The sequence below is a fragment of the Ascaphus truei genome, chromosome 1 (assembly GCF_040206685.1).
Source record: "Ascaphus truei isolate aAscTru1 chromosome 1, aAscTru1.hap1, whole genome shotgun sequence".
Taxonomy (NCBI): domain Eukaryota; kingdom Metazoa; phylum Chordata; class Amphibia; order Anura; family Ascaphidae; genus Ascaphus; species Ascaphus truei.
In genome coordinates, this window is record NC_134483.1 from 28,877,181 (window position 1) to 28,892,300 (window position 15,120).

General features: G+C 42.9%; 1 protein-coding gene and 1 long non-coding RNA gene across 4 annotated transcripts in view; both read left to right on the forward strand.

Moving 5' to 3' along the window:
* The window catches only part of LOC142486888 (uncharacterized), a 73,356-nt gene extending 67,546 nt beyond the window's left edge, over positions 1 to 5,810 (forward strand). Inside the window, exons 2-3 of the long non-coding RNA XR_012799070.1 lie at positions 3,175 to 3,253; positions 3,664 to 5,810. This is a non-coding gene — a long non-coding RNA (uncharacterized LOC142486888). The remainder of the gene's footprint in view (positions 1 to 3,174; positions 3,254 to 3,663) is intronic.
* Positions 1 to 15,120, forward strand: part of SETBP1 (SET binding protein 1) — a 232,179-nt gene that overhangs the window by 122,010 nt on the left and 95,049 nt on the right. The gene's annotated exons all lie outside the window — the stretch shown is intronic.

Consider the following 15,120-nt stretch of genomic DNA (forward strand, 5'->3'; position numbering starts at 1 on the left):
GGATATCCCTGCTTCAGCACAGGTGGCTCAATCAGTCCCCACTTCAGCACAGATGGCTATGACTAAGCCACAGATTGAGCCACCTGTGCTGAAGCTGGGATAACCTTAAAACCTAATCTGTTAGTGGCCCTTGAGGACTGGAGATGAGCACCCCTGGATTAATGTGATGCTCTCTGAATACCCCAGGGGTTCTCAACTCCAGTCAAGACCCCCCCCCCCCCCCCAACAGGTGGGGTCTTCGACTGAGCCACCTTTGCTGAAGCAGGGATATCCTGTATATCTGACCTGTTGGTGGCCCTTGAGGACTGCAGTTGACCACCCCTGGCATCTGCATTACTGTGTTACACAAAGAGAAAGATAAATAAAGAATAGCTGGTGAGTAATGCAGTTGACGCATTAAAATGAAAGGAATAACACAATCTGCTAGACTCTCTTAGCTTTGAAATGAGCAAGTCATTGTTCACTATAAAGACTTAATGCACCCTATGGACACTTGTATGAATTGGCCCGAAGGGGTCTTACTGCTTAGTACCATCACCATTTGGTACATGAGTTCTTTAAAGCATTACAAGTGCCAATATTCTATAGCCGATGTTTGTTTCCCACACATTCGCTAATCTTTTAGTTGGAGATTGGGGGGGATATTCACTAAACTATAATAGTGCCGAACGGGTCACTATAGCACAGAAACTCCCGTTGACTAGATTGGGAGTTTATGAGCGATGGTGTCCCGATCTGCACTATTGCAGCTACATGAATAACCCCCCATGAGCCATATTTACTAAGCAGCGCTAAGCCGTAAGGGAATTAAATGACTGTAAGGAGCCCTGTGGCTTTGCACCTCGTGATATGGCATCTGTAGCTTCTGACCACTTATTCATTCTCATTCTCTTCTTTGCACGAGTAAGGTCAATCTTCACCTGACAATGTACAGAACAATGGAAATGTCTGCACACCTTCTAAAGAATTAGAGCAGCAATACAGGCATACCCCGCTTTAAGGACACTCACTTTAAGTACACTCGCGAGTAAGTACATTTCGCTCAATAGGCAAACGGCCGCTCGCGCATGCGCCTGTCAGCACGTCCTGAACAGCAATACCGGCTCCCTACCTGTACCGAAGCTGTGCGCAAGCGGGGAGACTATAGAGCCTGTTACACATGCGTTATTCACATCACTTATGCACGTATGTGACGATTGCAGTACAGTACATGCATCGATAAGTGGGAAAAAGGGAGTGCTTCACTTTAAGTACATTTTCACTTTACATACATGCTCCGGTCCCATTGCGTACGTTAATGCGGGGTATGCCTGTACTATATTACTCCCCTTTTTTATTGTCTTACTTTTTATATACAAAGCATGTGATAATGTGTATCATTCTATATTCTTGTCTAAGCTGGTAATAGTTTGTTGCTTTTGTTATAAATCTGTAAAAAATAATTACATTGTAAGTAGTGGTGTACCGAGTACTCGGAATTACCCGGTACCCGGCGTTACCCGGCCCATTTCCAGCTACCCGGACATTACCCGGAACCGGCCACTGAGAAGTGGGCTTGGCCGGGTAATACCCGTCGTCGGGTAATGTCAGGGCAGCTGGAAATAATGTTTCATACTTACCTTTCCGAAGACATCTAGGATCAGCAGCAGCAGTCCTGTCCAATAGGAATGCTGCATCTCCTGCTCCGGTCACGTGGTTCCCCGGCGTTTCACACAGACACTGCTTACCTGCTCCGGTGCTGTGGAAGTGATTCCTGCAGCTCCCCCGTCGGTTGAAGACACCTCTGATGCTGCCACCGTCACAGGACTGCTGCTGCTGCTGATACTAGATGTCGCCGCCACCCTGCAGGTAAGTGCCCGACCGGGTACAACCTTAAATTTTGGCCGGGTACCCGTTACCCGTTTTTTTTTTATTGAGGACCCGGTCCAACACAATTGTAAGCTCTTTGGAGCAGGGACTCCTCTTCCGAAATTTTACTTTTATGTCCGAAGCACTTATTCCCATGGCCTGTTATTTTATTATTTGTTATTTATATGATTGTCACGTGTATTACTGTTGTAAAGCGCTATGTATATTAATGGCGCTATATAAATAAAGAAATCCCTCTCCTGGCTTCCTATCAAATCCCGCATCTCACACTCAATTCTCCTCACTTTTAAAGCTTTACACTCTTCTGCTCCTCCTTATATCTCATCCCTAATTTCTCGCTATGCACCATCCCGACTCTTGCGTTCTGCTCAAGGATGTCTTTGTATTTAGACCCCCTTTTGTATTTAAAGCCCTCTCCCACCTTAAACCTTTCTCACTGACTGCCCCACACCTCTGGAATGCCCTTCCCCTCAATACCCGACTAGCACCCTCTCTACCCACCTAAGACACACTTGCTTAAAGAAGCATATGAGTAGCTCCGTGGCTAACACTATACACATGATACATAAACCGTGGCCCCTGCAGACGCACTTACTGTACCAGAATGCCCTCCTACTGTCTCTGTATGTTCTTCCTACCTACCAATTAGATTGTAAGCTCTTCAGAGCAAGGACTCCTTTTCCTAAATGTCACTTTTATGTCTGAAGCACTTATTTACATGATCTGTTATTTGTATTTTTTGTTATTTATATGATTGTCACGTGTATTACTACTGTAAAGCGCTATGTACATTAAAGGCGCTATATAAATAAAGACATACACTACAATACAAAATCCCGATTGTGTGCCTTACATAATGGCCGCCTTTCTGTTTCAATCAATCCTTCACTCAGTGTACTGCTGCGGCCGAGTTTATTCGAGCATTTGCCCGTTCTCGGCCGCAGCAGTAACCTGGCGCGCCAGAGGGTGCCAGGTGCGCGCCGAAGACACGGAGGAGCGCCCTCCGATCGGGGCTTTCTCCCTCCCGCTGCCGGGTCCCCCGGAACCCCCTGCCGCCGTCCCCCACATCGCGGGACACCTGGGCTCCCTCGGGGAGCCCTGGACGCGCGTGCAGGGGGCGCAGGCACCCGATGACACGTGACCGCATGTCGATGACGCGCGGCACGCCGAGGGAGTGCGGCTAGCATGCCGGGGCATCCCCAGGCTTGCGGAGCTAGCCGCACTCAAATAAAATGTGCCGCCTCTGTAACTCAGCAGCTATAATGTATTCTTATATTACTAAGGTAACATGATCTATTGTTACAGATTGGTGCTCAAACTGCTGGGAATAATGGCAACAAATGATCCCAAACAGGAAAGTGTTGCAAAGATCTTGCACCGCTTGGTAGGTGGCCTAAAACCTTCTATAGAAATCAAAGGCGGCTTTAAAACTCATTAAAAATTGCATTAACAGTTGAATAAAAAAAACAGTCACTATTATCTAATACTACAGAACTGATTTATTTAAAAAAAAAAACATAAGATTTTCCGTTTTGCTTCTTTGACACCCCTTTATAGTATATTGAAACCATCTAAATTGCGTACTGAAAACTTTTCTTTTTAAGAAAATAGACACAAATATATTATATACTCCAAATAATTCCCTTAAATATAGCACTAAAATTCACATTATTATTAATTTGTCAATATTCTTTATTTCCCAAATACTTTTACTTTCCCGATGCTGGTCTCTTACAATGTGAGATGTTGGAATTATTTGGTGAAAGGTTGTTTTTTTTCTTCTTCTTCTTCCAGTTGAATAAATGAGTTGCTAATGACTTTTTTGATATTGTACAAAAGGAGATGTATCTGATACCAGCAGATGAATCCGATTTGATTTGTACTCCTCCAGGATGTCGGTGGAATCAGCTGCTCCCTCCTCTCCGCACACATCAAAGACTATTCAGCTATGTCTGTGTTTTCAATTAGACTGAAATCATTATTATTTCAAACATTTTGTCCTGTATGGTCGTGTTCTGTTTTTTTGTGTTGTTTTTTTTTTTTCGGAGGCAAAGTTAATTTGTCACGTTGTGAGCTTATGGAAGGTACTCTTCTCGTCTTTGATGGACTTTCCCAATGTGCACGCTGCGAGATTAGATGTTTGATTTGCTTCATTTTGCCTCTAACCAAACAGCATTTACAACAAATATTCACAGCAAACTCTTAAGTTGGAACTTGCGCTGCCCCCATCTACACATTGCAAAGATTATTCAGCATCTCCCAGTCAAGTTGTATCAATTCATTATGACTGGTGGTAATGTTTAATGCATTCCATCGTGTGGAATTGGCTCTTGCCTGGGAAGCTCGATAGAATTGTTTTTGAGCGTTATCTAGTTCGCTGGGAACAGATGAGCGAAGGATTATATTTCACCACAGATCCGATCAAAGGTCGTTGCATGAATTAGACAGCTGTATACATTCAATTCCGCATACTATCCACTAAAAGTGTTACCAACAGGGTAACTGATAGCGATGTTGTCAATTAGTTTGTGCTAGTGTTTTGTTACAAATTATACGGATACTGCTGATCACTCAGCCGGAGATAATAGTTGTTTGACCGACTGACAATTGTAAGGGCCGATCAATTGTTAAAAGAAAAGCAAAAAATATATAATCTTGAAAGGTTTTGGAGCCGGAGAGCAGAGAAGAATGACTTCCTGGTAACATGTTGGGCTTTGGGAATAATCCTGTTCCCATATAGAAACTAAACCATGACAAATGCCTGTTATTTTATACAAATCCAATATACATTTGACCTATTATCGACGTCGCTGTAGATCAGGGTGGCCAACTCTAATCCTCAATGGCCACCAACAAATCCGGTTCTAAGGCTATCCCTCAGTGTGAGCCACCTGTGCTGAAGCAGGGATACCCTTAAACCCTGACATTTGTATGGCCCTGGTGGACTGGAGTTGGCCACCCCTGTTGTAAATGAAATGAAACTGCTATTTAAAGTTCTGACTTTTTCAGAGGAAATATAAAGATCGTGGCTCTTAAAAATAGAAACAAGGAATCCCCCTGTTGTTAACGGGCTTTAGCTGAATATTCACAGATTTGCTGTTTTTATTCAATAGGTATGGTGCTGAAAACAAGGGCACTACCTGTGCAGCGGGGAGCCTGGTTCTGCTCCTAGAGACCGCGGGGACGTCACTTTCATCTCTCTGTGCCCCAGGCCCCCAAATTGGGGTTGTAAGCTTATAGCATCTGAAAAATGTTACGCGCAGTCGGGCCTAACTTCTGCAATGACCGGGCCCCTCCTGCCCATACTGAAGTGGGTGTGCTACCCCCTGCTTTACATACAGCTGGGCCTCTACCCCCCCCCCCCTCATGCATGGCAGGCTGCCAGCACCATCCTATCCTGTTTAATAACCCAGGGCCCAGGTCCCGACTTTAGTTTCCCCCGGCAAGGCTGTTGACGTGCCTGCATGTTAAATGCATTTGAGTACATACAGATTATATAGGAAACAATACACTTGCTGAGACAATAGTATAACATGTGGACATAGCAAGCGAGTAAAAATAGTCACTTCATAGTCAATTATTATAATCTTCATGCAGCGACCATGGCCCCCTGCAGACACACTTACCAGAACACCCTCCTACTGTCTCGATACGTTCTTCCTACTTACCACTTAGATTGTAAGCTCCTTGGGGCAGGAACCCCCTTTCCTAATGTTACATTTATGTCTGAAGCGCTTATTGCCATTATGTGCTATTTATATTATTATGTCACATTTATTACTGCTGTGACGCGCGATGTACATAGCTGGGGAGATATAAATAAAGATATACTGTGCATACAGACATCGAGTAATCATACCAATTGCTGCTATGTGTTTGTGATATATATTTCTGAGTGGATACGGAAAAAGTGTGCGGTGACCTGATGTAAATTCCTAATCTGTGGTGATAACAAGAACATTGATTACAGCTATTCAGAGCCTCTTTTCCTCGCCCCTCTCTCCCCGCTCTCTCCTCCCTCTCTTTCCCTGTCTCTCTCCCCCTCTCTCTTTTTCTCTCTCTCCCCCTCTCTGTCTTCCTCTCCCTCTCCTTTTCTTTTTCTCTCTCCTCCCTCCCACTCTCTTCCTCACTCTCTTTCCCTCTTTCTCTCTCTCTCTCTCTCTCTCTCTCTCTCTCTCTCTCTCTCTCTCTCTCTCTCTCTCTCTCTCTCTCTCTCTCTCTCTCTCTCTCTCCCTCTCTCCCTCTCTCCCTCTCTCCCTCTCTCCCACTCTCCCACTCTCCCACTCTCCCACTCTCCCACTCTCCCACTCTCCCACTCTCCCACTCTCCCACTCTCCCACTCTCCCACTCTCCCACTCTCCCACTCTCCCTCTCTCCCTCTCTCCCTCTCTCCCTCTCTCCCACTCTCCCACTCTCCCACTCTCCCACTCTCCCACTCTCCCACTCTCCCACTCTCCCACTCTCCCACTCTCCCACTCTCCCACTCTCCCTCTCTCCCTCTCCCTCTCTCTCTCTCTCTCTCTCCCTCTCTCCCTTTCCCCAAATATAAACCTATATGTTGTTTTCACTATCCCATAGCCCTTCCATTTGTTCACACCAGTTTAGCCATTTACAGATTGTTAGGGCCATTTCCACAGCTTTAACCGCAGGCTCCAATCAAATCTGCTGCCTGGATCCAAGAGAGACAAGTGAATCGGTTTATGAATGGTTTAGCCAGGATAACAGCTGCACTGGAACAACGACTTCACACACGTATCATACAGACTGAGGATCATGGTATCTGGCAAACGAGCTGATGGTCTGATAATTTGTAAGACGAGACGAGTAACACTTTGTTTCTCACATAATATAGGATGTGGGGTGTTTTGTGTGTGGATAGTGATAACAGCTACTGTAGCATTGGTGAAACACCAGCACAAATCACTTGGTTGGACTACATTGAGTTTAAGGTAATAGCCCAGGGTTTGCCAGCTTCAGTATTCAAGGGACACCACCAGGTTAGGTGTTCGGAATATCCCTGCTTCAGCACCGGTGGTGCAGCCGAAGAATGAGCCACTGATTGAGCCATCTGTGCTGAAGCAAGGGTATCCCAAACACCTCACCTGTTGGTGGCCCTTGAGGACTGGAGTTGGCCACCCCTGTAATAGACTAACGGCGTGTATATTTCTGTGTTTTTAAATCTTGCTTTGTTTTATCGTAAATCTTTCAAAAAGCAGTTCCAGCTATAAAAACGCCACTAGCATTGTGTGGGGAGGCTGGTGATACTGAATAATTGAAAGGAAAATAGAGTCCAGTGTGTTGGCTTGTGGTCTGCGCAGAAAAACAACACACCAAAAAAGAGTAACTCGACTGTAATGTGTTTTTTTTAGGAAGGAAAATGAAATTATTTGGTTACTGTGCAAGATGACCCCAAATACAGGGCAGGAAAACCACAAGGAACAATTTCGGTAAACTCCCACTCACAAAAATACAGGGCTCATGTTCCAGTAAAGTGAACAGCTGCCCTTAAGCTCTTGCATATGAAAGTGAAAGTCTTGAAAAGAAAACCTTTAGAAGCAGAAGTAAAGGAGGGTGCTGTACAAGTACTTTGTGAAATCCGTTACATACATACATACATACATTCATACTTACATACATACATACATACATACATACATACATACATACATACATACATACATATATACATACTTACATACATACATACATACATACTTGCATACATATATACATATATACATACTTACATACATACATACATAAAACGGAAATAGCCGTGTTAGTCCAGTTGCAATAGTGCAGAATTAATGAGTTCTTCAGTATTAGAGAACTCTCGAAAGCTTGTCCTATGACAAATTGTTAGTCCAAATAAAAAAGGTATCACCTAATACTGAAGAACGTATTTATTCATACACACACACATACATACATACATACATACATACATACATACATATATATATGTATACATGTGCATAATGTTGACATGTAAAAACCTGGGGGGAACATCACGCTCTAACCCCCTACTTCCACCCTCCATGTCTCGTAGCCTATTTCACCATTTTTAGCAGTACTTGGAACCCTGTCTTGTGTTTAGATTTTAATCAGAAAAATCCACAGATGTTTTGAGAGTTCTGCATATTCTGATTGTTGTGTTGTGGGGTTTTTGAACGTTATAAGCTGATGCGAATAAGCAGCAATAGAGACCTATTTAATACTGGACATCCACTGTCCAGCAAAATGTGTGGTAATGAGGCTACACCAGGGTGGGCAACTCCAGTCCTCAAGGGCAACCAACAGGTCAGGTTTTCAGGATATCCCTGCTTCAGCACAGGTGGTGCAGTTGAAGACTGTTGGTGGCCCTTGAAGACTGGAGTTTTCCAGTGATGGTATTCTGGTTTTAGTGCACGTTTACACTCTCAATACAGTAAGTAGCTTTAAAGATTTCAATTCTGCGGATCACACATTCAATGACAATGTAGATCTTATTGTTCACTATAGCTGCAGTTTATGTATGAACAAGAACATGCTCCATAGAGTTTGGATGCATAGCGTATGTCTTGGATGCATAGCGTATGCCTTGGATGCATAGCGTATGCCTTGGATGCATAGCGTATGCCTTGGATGCATAGCGTATGCCTTGGATGCATAGCGTATGCCTTGGATGCATAGGGTATGCCTTGGATGCATAGGGTATGCCTTGGATGCATAGCGTATGCCTTGGATGCATAGCGTATGCCTTGGATGCATAGGGTATGCCTTGGATGCATAGCGTATGCCTTGGATGCATAGGTTATGCCTTGGATGCATAGCGTATGCCTTGGATGCATAGGGTATGCCTTGGATGCATAGGGTATGCCTTGGATGCATAGGGTATGCTTTGGATGCATAGTGTATGCCTTGGATGCATAGGGTATGCCTTGGATGCGTAGCGTATGCCTTGGATGCGTAGCGTATGCTTTGGATGCGTAGCGTATGCCTTGGATGCATAGCGTATGCCTTGGATGCATAGCGTATGCCTTGGATGCATAGCGTATGCCTTGGATGCATAGGGTATGCTTTGTTCAGCGGATTGTTGTATTATTTCCTAGAATACAAGACTTCAATTGGTTGGCTTTCTGGTAATGGCTAAGACTTTGTAGTCTTTTATTTATATTTGTATTTTACTTATATTTTTGTTTTAAGTTAGGACTTTTAGGAGCTAAAACAAATTCTGCAGTCTTCGTCACTGCTGTTTACTGACATTAACACGGACGTATATTCAGGTTAGGGCATGTGTACAGTATGAATAACACAAATATACAAGTAAATCATTTCTTTTTAAGCCTCAAGTTAAAAAACGAAGACTATGCAGGGACTATACAATTAATACAGACATACGACACCCCAACTCTATCACAGTACTTCTTTTAGACCAGGGGCGGCCAACTCCAGTCCTCAAGGGCCACCAACAGGTCAGGTTTTCAGGATATCCCTTCTTCAGCACGTTTTGGACTGAGCCACTGATTGAGCCAACTGTGCTGAAGCAGGGATATCCTGAAAACCTGACCTGTTGGTGGCCCGTAATGACTGGAGTGAGCCACCCCTGATCTAGGCAATATGCCTTTGTATATTATCCTAATGGAGAAAGCTTTGGTCCAACAAATTACGTTTTATACACAGAATTATGTTTTTACATACCGTGGTGAATATGTTTACATAGTTGTGTAAAGAAAGTCTTGCTACCAAGTCGTGAAGGCCAAAGATGCAGTATTAACTTTATATATTACTTTGCAATACATCTACATTCAGGACCACAAAGTCAATGCAAGCGCTCTGAATGCGCAATCATATTGCTATCACCTGGTGATCATTGCAATACGTGTGTGAGATGTCAAAAAGGAAGCAGGCGGGGTTTCATACTTTTGCTATATTCTTAGCGTTATCTTAGAAGTGCAGAGGGTTGGCCTGAGAAACTCCACGCTCCGTCTGTGTATCTGTCCCACCGTTCTAACGTTGCATGTATGACGATACTTCCCACATGTTTTGAAAACCAGGAGGATATTGTCCTTGCCAGTAAGGTGTAATAACCTCACTGTGCAGGCACATTTGAATGCTATTATCAAGCTGGCATAAGGAATGTGCTAGCCCATTGCAGTCTGTGTAGAGATCGTTGCAGGTTACAAGCCAATGATCCTAATTGTGTCTAGGCATACTGGAATGCCATTGCAAGAGTAGTAAGGGCACTGCCTATAATGCAGAAGAAGACCGTTGGAATCCCAGTGCCAGCTCTCATTGGGCTTTTAAGCCAGTAACTTTATCTTCTGATTCTGATTTTCGAGGGAGAGAGGCACGTGAGATTGTAAAAGGTGTTGTGTTCGCTGAATATTGTTATCGCTATAGAAGATAAAATGTATTAATGTATATCTGCGCTCATTTGCATGTCATTACCCAGAATCCTTGGCTGCAGTTGAAGGATTGTATGCCAAGAGATAATGGGGAGAGGCAGGGTTGCAGACCTCTTTGAGACATGTGAATGGGTGTCACCAGTATTTTTTTTTTATTTGCTGTACACTGGACGGTGAAGGGTTTTTGTCACTTTTTTTCCCCCCCACCATAACTTATTTAATTTAATGTGTGGTTGAAACCTATCCCAGCGTCACATTGCAGAGCCCGTGTAACCAGCCTGCCTGTGGGTAGGTCTATTGGCTTCACACTTCTTTAACCCAGGCTCTGCTGAAAAAGCTGTGTAATGCGGCAGGCATAAGCTTTTAGGTGTCCATGTTAAAATGGCCAGGAAGCAAAAAGTGATAGTGTGTGCTCATTTGCATGTCATTTCCCAGAATTCCTAGCTGCAGTGGAAGCAGGGTTGCAGACCTGTCTGAGACATGTGAATGTGCTCACAAGTGATTCTTTTATTTGCCATCAATAAATGTATGTAAATACTTTGACATTTAATCTTCAGAGTACGATCTGTAGCAAAGTACAGGTATATATTGAATGGCGATAATCAATATGGTCTTAGAGGTTAAAAGGAACTTGGTCCAGTAAACAAGATGGGTGGTTAGAAAAGGTACAAATCAAAGTAGCTGGTAACAAAGGAGTATGGTCAGACGCATTGCTTCACATATCTGACAACATTAACAGATGTTTTGGCAGCAACCAAAAACAAAATGCCCTTTAAGTAGGAAAGCTCCAATTTTGATTTGCTCAAGTGACTACAACATACATACTAATAGGCAGACCATCTGCCCAAATGGTGAGTGAATTCTAGCACGGGGTAACATATCGTGGCTATCAGGAACACGTTTATTCAGTGGGTAATCTGGCAAACAAAAAGACCAACATTTGCTTACAAATAGTATGTTACCTTTGGAAATCTTTTTGGCATTTTTATTTTCGATGAATTAAATGAGTAAACGCTGCATAGCCATTGCATAACATTGGAGTGAAACCCTGATCCTGCATACAACTAAATATGGCTAAACCTTTTGGAAAGCGGACATGGCTCGGAATGTTTTTGCTCATTGTCAGCATTGACGAATGCTTCATAGATAACTTAAATATCAGTGTCCGTCTTGGCACACATTTAAGCTCTGGGAAATGGTGCCCTAATGATGATGTAGGAAGCTTACCTTAATGAAGATGCTGGGGCCGTGGCTTCTCCAATGTGCACACATGTTTTTTTTGTACACCACTGAGGCCCAGATCCATAAAAGGTTGCTAAGGTTTAGCGCTCCTTTGCTCCCATTCATTTGAATGTGAGCAAAGTCATGCTAAAGCTTAGCACCCTTTTGTGGATCTGGGGCCTAAGAGAGATCTTTCTGCCTCTTTCTTTTGCCAGGATTCTCTAAGCTCCAATATGTACTTGTGTTGGCCGTTAAGCTGCATTGAGCTCTGATGCCCCTTATCGGAGCTCAGTGAATCTCCCCTGTGAGTCCGTTACTCTGCATCGATTCAGCAGCAGATAAAGTACTTTGGGATCCCTTCACTAGCATTCTATTACTCGGCGTTCACTAGAGTTAATGGCTTTAAAAACTGAAAATGTAAGGCTAACTGCAGAGATCCTTTGACAATGTTTGGCAACTTTCTGGAGTGTTTGCAGCTTATACAGTAGTTGGATGCTTTTCTGCAATAACAGTGTTACAGTTCCCACTAGTTAGTTTGTGGGCCATTTTAAGAAGAAGTATGATCTGAATGTGAGGGAAAGAAAAGACTATTAAAAAAAAAAAAACACTTTTCTAAGCGACACTGTGCTTTAATCTTGTTTTTATCAAGGTTTAAATACAAGCCGATAATGTGCTGAAACAAGTGTGTAACTGGAGCATGCAATGTTTGACACCCCACACCCACTGAAAGGAAACCTATCTGTCTCTCCCCCCCCCCCCTGCCTTTCACTGTATCTGTGCAGCAAATAAAAATATCACTTGTTAGCACATTAACGTCTCAGACTGCAACTCTGCCTTTCCCCATTATCTCTGAGCATACAGTGCATCCATTGCATCTAGGGATTTTGGGAAATTACATGCAAATAAGCACACAGTGTCACCTTTTTGCTTCTAATCCATTTTAACATGGACCCCTATAATCTTATGCCTGCTGTATATTACACAGCTTTTCATCACAGTTTGAGTTGGAGAAGTGCAGAGCCAGTAACCCTACTCACAGACCGCTTTTGGGTTTCCTCAATGTGAAGCTGGGATAGGTTTCAACCTCACCTGTAGATAAACACCTACTGTGGAGTTTGAGGGCAGCAGGTGCAGATACTGTATACAATCAGATGTGCAAGCCTGAGTGAGGGTCTCTACATTTACATAGAGCTGTGTAACTGTGGGGCTGAATGCAGACATAATATCCAGCATTAATCTACAGGGCCAATTCTTTCTTCTACTATTGGGGCAGAACGGGAAATCCAGCAATTCCTCCAGTCTCCCAAATATGATCAGCTGCTTTATCTTGACATCGGAATAGAGGGAAGGAGAGAGAAATGATTGGACGCTTTTTTTCACAGTGAGAAAAATAACCACATAAATGCTAAAGGTGAAGTTGGCCATTAAACTACCAACAAATTCATTTAAGCCACACCAAAAAACATGAGAAAATTTGCCCGGCAGCAGTCTCAAAATAGATCAAACCACCAGGTTTTATTTACATAGACCTGTCATCCAGTAACACTGTAGGTAGATGCATCTCTTTATATTCTGTATCCCAACTTCAGCATTGCAATCTGCGGCTTAATTGGAGTCATGTAGTTTGTTGAAAGTTGGATCTCTCGGGGGCTTTCATGTGGTTAGTACATGTTCCGCCTAAGCCTCCCCCTTTTTCTCTTCACCTCTCTGCCTCATCCATCCTGAGAGCTGGAGCGTTCAACTCTTGGCACAAGTGCAGCAGCATCTGCTTTCTCGGTCACCCTCTTGCCGTCTTTTTCTATATGTCGAGCGGTGAAGAAAGCATTGCGTGTCCAGTGATTTGGAAGCATGGAATGTTTTTCCTCTTCTTTCTGGAGCTCAGAACAGAAGGAAAGACATAAAGCTGAACCTGTGCCAAGGAGGAGTAGCAGCAGCATCGACTTGAGAATGGAATCCTGTAAGCCCACTAATATTGTGAACTTGACCCGTTGAAGAGAAGTGAAATCGGAATGAGCGCAAGCAGATAATACAAACAGGTTCTGCATATAATAGGGTGTTTTTTGGCCTCAACTCTCTCTTTCTAGTAGTAAAGACAGACTGCAGATTCTGTATGTTATCTTGCTCAGGTAGACCCAACTAGCTGTACTGGAGTCATATCTGTTTTATATGCCATATTTATATTCAACATACTGAGGTGCTGTGGTTGGCACTGGTGATTTTACCATCATGGAATGGGGTTTTAGTTTCTTCTTCAAAATAGGATAATTTGTTTTTAGAAGCATTGCACAGTGTTTCTTATAGATTTCAATAACCATAGTGTTTCTTATTGGGAACTTTTGCTATTCAGTTTCATTAGAACTAGTGCACTGAGTAGTATTGTAGATCTCAAACTATTGTTGTATATTGTCTGCACATACATACATACATACATACATACATACATACATACATACATACATACATACATACATACATACATACACGAGAAACCGTTTGTGAACCGAACCAAAATGATCATTGAGGAAATTCCATAGTTTTTCAATGATAACCTTCTTGACTCAAAACCAGTCTTTTGTTAAATATCCAATAGGGTTTATATTAACCAATTCCATGTCTTTTATAACAAAATGATGTACAGTATGAATTAGATAAACAATGCGTGACTAATTAAGAGTAAGGGTATGTGAAAAAGTAAGTGAAACCCTGGTGTTATCAGCTACATTAAAGGGGATTATTATAATCAGCTGTTTAAATAATTAGGTATATCTTCAGGTGTGTGTTTGGGAAGCCCCACCCTAAATAAAGAGCAGAAACTTTGAGTTTGGTCTTCACCATACAGGTATGTGGAAACACATAATGCTACAATCAAAATAAATCTCTGAGGACCTCAGAAAAGCAGTTATAGATGCTCATTAGCCTAGAAAGGTTTACAAAACCATTTTTGAGGATTTGGGGCTCCACCAATCCACTATCTGACATATGGAGAAAATTCAAGACAGCAGTCACTCTACCCAGGAGCCATCATCCTACTAAAATGTCTTCAAGAACAAACCGGCATATAATCCAGGAAGTCATAAAGAACCCCAGAGTAACATCCATGGTTCTGCAGACCACTCTCGCCTTGGCTAATGAGGGTGTTCATGACTCAACTATCAGAAAAAGACTGAACAAAAATGATGTTTATGGAAGGATAACCAGGAGGAAATCACTCCTCTCTAAAAAGAACAGTGGTGAACTTCAGACGGGCAGCAACGAGCACATTGTTCTCTGGACAGATGAGTCAAAAGTAGAACTTTTTTGTCTCAATGAGAAACGTTATGTTTGGCGAAAACCAAATATTGCTTAGAACAGAGGAACCTCAGACCAACCATCAAGCATGGTGGTGGGAGTATGATGATTTGGGGCTGCTTTGCTGCCTCGGGGCCTGGATGGGTTGCCAACATTGGCACAACCATGAACTTTGTATTGCATCAAAAGATTCTAGAGGAGAATGTCAGGCCATCTGTCTGTGAGCTGAAGTTGAAACAAAAGTGGGTCATGCAGCAAGACAATAATCCTAAACATTCAAGCAGATTTACAAAAGAATGGTTGCCGAAGAAGAAATTCTGTGTTTAAGAATTGCTTAGTCAATGTCCGGACCTGA